The sequence below is a fragment of the Mauremys mutica genome, chromosome 11, assembly GCF_020497125.1.
Source record: "Mauremys mutica isolate MM-2020 ecotype Southern chromosome 11, ASM2049712v1, whole genome shotgun sequence".
In the NCBI taxonomy this organism is placed as follows: Eukaryota; Metazoa; Chordata; order Testudines; family Geoemydidae; genus Mauremys; species Mauremys mutica.
Genome location: NC_059082.1, coordinates 64,819,228 through 64,827,401, shown reverse-complemented (window position 1 = coordinate 64,827,401; position 8,174 = coordinate 64,819,228). Strand labels below are relative to the sequence as shown.

Sequence of the window (8,174 nt, the reverse complement as noted above, 5' to 3'; positions counted from 1 at the left end):
TTGAGGCCTTATCATGCAAATTATTATTTATGTGAGCAATAATAATAATGCTTTGCATGCACACAGCAATAGCTTCAGTGTTATTCAAGTGAATAAAGATTTGCAAGATGGCACACAGAGTGCAGACTGGAAATACATCACTGTATCCTGTGATTTAGGTATGTATTATAAGCACTGAAATCAACATTTTTCATATATATATATATATATATATATATATATATATATATATATATATATATATATATATATATATATATATATATTTACTTTGTGCCTGTGTATGATGTAAGGGGGGACAGTAAACACAAGAGACAGGCATCTATAAACATCATTAGAAAATGAGGAAAGAGGTTTACTGATTAGCTTTCCTTCACATGTGACACTCTCAGATCTTATCTGAGAAATAGGAGTTAAGTGCTTTGCAATTCTTTTTTTTAAAAAACATTATCTGATCAGAGAAGCATGAAAAGCACTTTATTGCTCACTTGATTTTTTTTTTTTTCCCTCCCTGGGCTGGGAGCCCTCTGCAGGAAGTGAAGCTGAATTTCACAAATCTTCTCTTTCTGACGTCTCCCGAATTTCTAGGAATGCCCCTTCCCTGTTACTATATTTGGAGGTGGCTTCTAGGAAAAAAAATAATTTTCAGACGGTCTTGGACTCACCACACCTCCTATACAAGGACCCACTTCACCTAAGATTCTCTGACAAGGACCCTAAAGGAGTTTAGAAGCCAAATGACTGGGATCATCAACTCCAGTGACAGAGCTGCATGTCTTTGTAGCAGTGTTGCAGAAATGAGCATGGAGAGGGAATAGGAAAGGGGAGAGAGGTGTCTTTGTGGCAACAATGAGTGACTCGTCTCTAGTTATCGCCTGGTTGCTGGGTTTTTCCCCCTGCACTTTCTTTTGCAGTTGAAAGGAAGATAATTGTTTGAAAATTATTAATAAATCCTCCTTTTTTTTTCTTCTCTTTTTCACCCTTCCTCCCATCCCCCTTGATGTGGCCTCTTGTTTAGCTTGTGGCGTGACCATGATGAAGAAATTTTTCTGGGAGCCTGGCAGTGTGATCTTTTTATGTAATGAGTCAGGATTTTGCCAAGGGAAGGAGCAAGGTTTGAGGATTGAGGGTCTGTCTCCTTTCAAGAAGAAAACTGACAGGCGAGATGCACCTTTTTCCCAGGATCCTTTTTTCCCCTCCCCACCTCACAGGAACGACAAGTGGTAAGTTGTATTTTCTTTTGAGCACCTCCTGGCCTTGTAATACACCCCCCACCTTGGTTCTAGACGGTGGTTCCCATGCTTGACGAGACGCGTGTCCTATGGCACGTCTCCCTTTATGTGGTGATCAGCAGGTGTGGGGTTCGCCGGAGCACATTGCTTGGGGTGGCGGGCGGCGAGAGCTGCCTGCTGGAAGGGGGGGCATGGGAATTTGCGGCGAGGTTTGTGTCTGTCTCGATCGAGGAGGTAGCTGTTTTGCTGAATGGGAGTTCGGGGGCTGCTGCTTGGAGACAGCTGGGGGGGTGGGGTGGGGTGGGGTGGGGAGGGGGGTCTCTTTCCTTTGCATTTGCCCACGCTGCCACCTTAGCCCAGGAGTGGATGGCTGGGAGGTGGGATTGCCAGGCAGTGAAGGAGGTGGAAGCACCAGACAGAGTAGGGCACCCGGGCTCTCTCGGGACCACGCGCTAGACAGTGTCTGAGATTCAGCAGCAGCTCAGCTGCAGTCTCCCTTTCCCGAGGATGCCTCCTTGCCTGTCCACCACGACAGTCTTTTCTTCCCCAGATCGCATTTAACGTAAGCTAAGCAATGTGCTGGGAAAGGTTGTTCGCACTCTGGACTCTTCCTTTTGTGCATTCGCGTGTGTGTGTGTGTATACCCCCCCACACACACATATACACTTCATTTAAATGTGTATATATATATATATAGGTATATACAATTGACACACAAGACTATGATTGACTGAGGCTTTGTTTTTCGAGAATACAAAACATGAACAAGTATAACCAGCAAATGTCTCATCTGATGACATAGCTATTTCAAGACTGTGTGAATACAGCATATCCAGCACTACCACCCTGTCTGGTGTGCTTACATGTGCTGACAGCCATGTGCACTAGTGGAATTATTCGTGTACGGTTTGTTCCAGCTAGATTATTTATTTCATTTATTGTTTTAGACATAGAACATGATGAATTCAAATATACGAGTTTGTAAGTTGGTCTTGGATATCTAATGTTGGACCCCAGATAAATTTTAGGCACCTAAATAAAAAAGCTACAGATGCTTTGTATTTTTGAACATCAGGCCATCCATTCAGGTATCTAAATGTCAATTCAAGTGTCTATCTTTAGGCATTTTTGAAAATTTTCGCTGAAGGATCTTAACAAAAAAAAAGTACTGTAAAGGCAAATAAATTAAAAATGTATAAGTTCTTAATTGTAGATATATGACTTGCAGTAGTTAATAAGATTACAAACAAACAGCAAGCCATTTTTTTTAAATTTGCAAATAAAATAAAAATAATACCTGTTTTTACAGGCCATATATCCCATTTTAAGATTTCTAGCTATTAAGTATTTAACTGGAGCTTTCAATCATTTTTATTTTAAGATATATTTGCTTAGCTTAGTACAATTATTTTCTCTAATAGTAGAAAAGTTATCAACCATAATGTTTCAAATACAAAGTGAGTTAACATGCACTTTATTTTCACTTTTATTATGCACTTTTAATATTCACTTTTCTCTCTTTTAAAATCGTGTACACAGTGAGCTGCTTCAGTAGTCTAACTGTAGTGAACTATAATGTTTTTTTAATAACTGAGTTTATTAGAACTTTTGCAGGAATAATACACTGCAAATTTTAGGAAGGTATTCCTCTGAGTTAGAGAGCCACATTTGTCTGTTATTTTAATAAAGTATTATAATATTTGTTACCCAATTAAGCATTTAACAAATTTTGACAATAATGAGAGACGACTCTCTAATATTTTTCAACTTTAGTTTGAAATAAAAGGAACACACAAGAAACTCTGTTTTTCATGACAGGGGATGGATCACGTGATGATTACCTGTTTTGTTCATTCCCTTTGGGGCACCTGACACTGGCCACTGTCGGAAGACAGGATACTGGGCTAGATGGACCTTTGGTCTGACCCAGTAGGGCCATTCTTACGTTACATAAATCTTAGCTAATAGATATAAATTGGGTTGGGTCTAATAACTTACTATATTATTCTCTGTGAATTCTGAGTTGTTTACATGTTCTATAAAAGAAGTTGGAAAATACTGCTTTACTATGTAGTAAAAAAGTCCTGAGACATCATAACAAACAGTAAGCTCTGGTAGCCCTTCCTGTTTTTCAGTAAGCAAAGAGAATGTGCAATGTGACTTGGTTATGCTGTCCTGTTTTAGCTGTCAGAAAAGTTAGCCATTTATAGCAAATAACCATTCAGTTAACTGGGCAAATCTTTTAAAGAAATTTTACTTAAAAATTGACCTCTGAAGATTGTGGTTCCAGAGTCGGGGTTTTGGGGGCGAGATGAGCTTATGTTTTATCCAACTGGCCCACAAAGTCCCGCTTTTGGTGGTCACTTTGTTCTGCAAAAGAAACCTGTACATTATAACTTTTACAAAGGACAGTAAACTGATGCTACACTACTACTGCACTTAGTACAAGAATACTACACACGTTAAATAAATAACAATAGTTTAACTTTATTATTGTCGTCAATGTAGTAAATGGGTAGAAAATGCTTCTACCTCTTGGGAATGAAACAGAAGGAAATGTTTTTTAATTGTTGACATGGTTTGTAAAAGCTTCTTTCTTTTCAAAAAACAGTAAAAGCCTATTGAAAAAAAGTTCAAAGTTGTCGCTCAGTTACTGAATAACATCCAAAAAGTGACCATTTAAAAGAAGGGAATTTAGGCAAAAAGCAAAGCTGTTCATAGAACACTTACAATGACAGGTTAAAACTTTTTAAAAATCCTGTAATTATTACCATTTATACTATTGTTTTAACTTGTTCACAAAACGCACCTCTCTCAAATTAATATCTTGATGCAGCCTGAGTGTGTTTGTGTATATACATAAAACTTTACAGATTGTTGGCTATTGTATGACATTACCTGTAAAACATATTTTCAAGGTAAATACACGATACATTTGCAATTTGTAAAAATTCCCAAATCCGTTCAGCTACTTGCTGTTTGATATTGATATCCTTTAAAAAAACCCTGGGATTCTAATAAACCCTTAACATTGATTAGTAGAAAAGTTATCTTTTTTGCAGCCCCGAATATATACTACATAGGTTTAAGAAGTAAAGAAACAAGTTACAAAAGTTTATAGGAGATTATTTACATGCTATGTATGTACAGAATACACACGCACACGCAGGCAGATCCTCAGCTGGTATAAATGATCATATCTCCATATTTATACCATCTGAGGATCTGTCTCATACTGTACATAAAAGAGTAATGTATTTATGCGTTGTCATATGCTGAGGTCAGAGTTATTTATTTCAGCTGCTGATTTTGTATGCACCACTTAAGATTTTCTAGTAGAAAAGTTGAATATCCTTTTAAAAGGCCTGGTAAATCATCAACATTTGTGTAGTGATATACTATTAAGATAAAGCTGTTGATATGTACATATTATTTGATTACAGATAAGATTTGCATACTCAGTCAAATAGAATATTTTGCTAAATGAAGGAACTACACTAATACTTCATGGAAAAGTAGATAGCTATATAGTGTTCTCTATACATGTGTATGAGAGTTATAAGAAAGAGATCCCCACTCCATATATAATAAATGGATCAACTTAGGTTTAAGACTGAAAGGATTATTGAAAGAGATGTAGGACAGAATTTTACATTATTGGATACCTTTTAGCTGTTACTTAATATGAAAGCTTTTGTTGTTTAATAGTAGCATTTATGGTAATACTTTAATTTTTCCTGTCCCCTTATATGTTTAACTGTAGATAAATATATTTTACTAGTTTTCCATTAAAGTACACCTCTACCTCGATATAACGCTGTCCTTGTGAGCCAAAAAATCTTACTGCATTATAGGTGAAACCGTGTTATATTGAAGTTGCTTTGATTCACCATAGTGTGCAGCCCCCCCCTTCCCCCCCCCGAGCACTGCTTTACTGCGTTAGATCCAAATTTGTGTTATATCGGGTGGCATTATATTGAGGTAGCGGTGTACTTAAAAATTATGCTAGTGAATACATTACAGTCAAATGCAATATTTTGTGTCACTGTTTTCAGCCTGTGCTTGGTGGACCTCCAATTGTTTCTTGGAAAACACTTTGAGAAGTGAGGACTAGAGAATTGTAAAGTTCAGAAGAAAAGTTAGTCTACTAGAAAATCTTGATCTTATAAAGTGGGAAACAAGAACAAAGTGTAGCGAAGCTCTCCAAAGAGCATTAGGAACCAACTCTTTTCTGATAAAATTTAGCAGTAATTTCTCTCCAGACAGTGAAATCCAACTTTTATTTAAAAGCTCTGAGCATTAAAATATTTATCTTTGTAATGCTAAATGCATTCAGTAAAATGTTTCAATTTTTATGCATAACATTTTGTTACCCAGCTATATTTTTGCAATTTTTAAGATAGATTTTAATTTAGTTTTTCATTGATAGTACACAGATTCCATGCATAATCTTCCTAGCAGCGTTCAGCTAAATATAAAATAAGTAGTGTTTAAATTAATATACTTAAATTCTAAAATGTCAACAAGCATAAAGATATGAGTCTAACCCTGAAGGCCTTCCTCATCCAAAACTCCAATTGACTTAATTTTTCCATTAGTAAGGACTACAGGTGCAGACCGTGTCTGTTTCCAATGTATATTAAAATGATAGATTCAGATGTCAAACAAACATACTAAACACCAAATCTCTATTTTAATTAAGTTTGTAACCCAAACCAGTGACACCCAGGTAATACAGTGATGGATACCATGAAATGCTTGTAATAAAAATTAAATTTCAGCTTTGCCTCTTCACTCATGCTGGAATGCCTTTTTATCCTATAAGGCACAAGTGAAGGATGGAATGTCAGCCTTCACTCTCACTTTCCTAGGACTTATTTTGGTTCTGAGCTTTAATAATTAAAGATCATGGGCCAATTTCTTTATTTTGCTGTTTAAAGTGAGAAAATGTATTTTATGGACGATAATAAAATATTTATATGCTTAAAATGATTTTTTGCAATAAAAATAATGTATTTAAAAGCAAAGCTGTTTTGAATTATAAAAGTTAAAAAAATTCATCACCCCAATAAATATCAACTATTTTTTATTTTAATAATGTTGAAATCGCCTAACTAGTTTACTTTTGTTTTTTTGTAAAATATAGTAAAAAAAATCATCATATTTGCAAATATGTGGTTTGAGCACTTTCAAATCAAACTTTTAAGAGGAATATATAAACCTCTGAGAAACAGTGAAAGAGTGAACAACAGGCCCAATCCTGCTCCTGTTGAAGTTAATGGGTAAACTCACATCAAAATCAGTAGAAACAGATCAGGCCCATGACCCGCATTGCAATGACATGACTTGTTCTAATATCATAAGGCCTGACCCTGAAAGTTGTTCAGCACCCTCACTTCTCCGGAGTAGTAGTTCTCAACTTTTTGTGTACTGTGATCCCATGTTATGACAGATAAGTTTCGGGATACCTCTCCCATTTAGCTGTAGTTAAAGGGAGGGCGGTTATGACCCCCAGTCTGAGAACCAGTGCTCTGGAGCAAATGGAATTTTTGCCTTAGTAAAGACTGAAAGATTAGGATCATCTTCCTATAATGTTATCCACAGTGTTTTTTCAGAGCCAGGAAACAGATTATCTTTTATATGATTTGGGGGCCAAATTCAGCTCATCATACTCATGTGGTTAGATTAATTGACTTCAGCGAAACTACTCCCATGAATATAGCAACAGGATTTGGCCATTAGAGTACACAGAAAAATTGTTTATGAATATATGGAAATATTTGCAGAACATACCTTTTCAAAGATCAGTCATCTTTATGGTGCCTTTATAAAAACATATTTGCTGCCATGTTTGGCAGATTATGCCACAATAAAATTTTTTGTTCTTAGAGCTTGTTGATGGCTTTTACAGTATCCTATGAGGATTCTAAAAAAAGCTGATCTGACCAGGAACCTGCACTCACAGTGGAAGAAACTGTAAAAAAGTAATTGTATTGGGCAGGCTACCAACTCCATTTCAGACTATGCAGTTTGAGAATGTAAAGCTAGTGAATTTAGCTTATTTAAGAAAACATTTGTCCTGTAGAGAGTGCAAGTCAATTAATGATTATGCAAACCTCTTGTTGTATTCAGTGTCGATACTTTTCTCAGTCAAACAATGCAGATAGTTAGGGATTGTGGGAAAGGTACAATTATGGCAAAAACAGTAAAAAAAAAATCAGTTTTTGTCTGTTGCCAGTATGCCCAGTTAGTTTCTGCTTACTAAGGTTTTGGTGCAAGGGCAGTGTTTGTGTAGGCAAGGTGTGGGTGTGTGTGTGTGTGCCTATGTTCAGCATTGTTGGGGGAGGGAAGCGGTTTCAGGACATTCCTGCAGCATGCTGTGAGGCAGAAAGCTGGGGTAAAACCCCATCTTCTATTGTTTAAAAAGCTTTTGTTATGTGGACCTGCAAAACATGACAACATGTCAAGAATTGGGGCATTTAAGAAGGTTGCTAGTGTCTTCTGCGTCTCTGTGATACAACAGATTTAAAAAGCAACCTTCTTAAATTACCACCATTTTGGTTATCACATGGATTCAAAAGGAATGGAATCACACCTCCCTAGAGAAAAGCTCCAGTGTCTTAAAGGGTATTTTTTTCTTTTCCTGCTTGGAACAGATCTGTTCACTGGTAAGATCAAAAGAAGCCTTAAAAGTGTTGTTGCAGTCCTATGTGATTTCCTTATAATTAGAATGCTTACATCATTTATACATGTTAATAATGTTAAGCAAAGCTATTTCTCGCTTTTAAATTAACGCTGGTGTAATATTTGAATTTGGTTGTCAGCAGGAAAAGGGAGAAGTTACAATTCACCAGTGTAATTTAATATTTATGCATTTAACCTACAGTAAGTCAGTTATCTTTGAGCTTCTATCTCCTTGGGCTCAGGAGGCCAGAATCTCTT

At 36.4% G+C, this 8,174-nt stretch overlaps 1 long non-coding RNA gene across 1 annotated transcript in view; it reads left to right on the top strand.

The window, feature by feature from the left end:
• The first annotated feature begins 727 nt into the window (after positions 1 to 727).
• The window catches only part of LOC123343754, a 112,807-nt gene continuing 105,360 nt past the window's right edge, over positions 728 to 8,174 (top strand). Inside the window, exon 1 of the long non-coding RNA XR_006572343.1 lies at positions 728 to 1,223. This is a non-coding gene — a long non-coding RNA (uncharacterized LOC123343754). The remainder of the gene's footprint in view (positions 1,224 to 8,174) is intronic.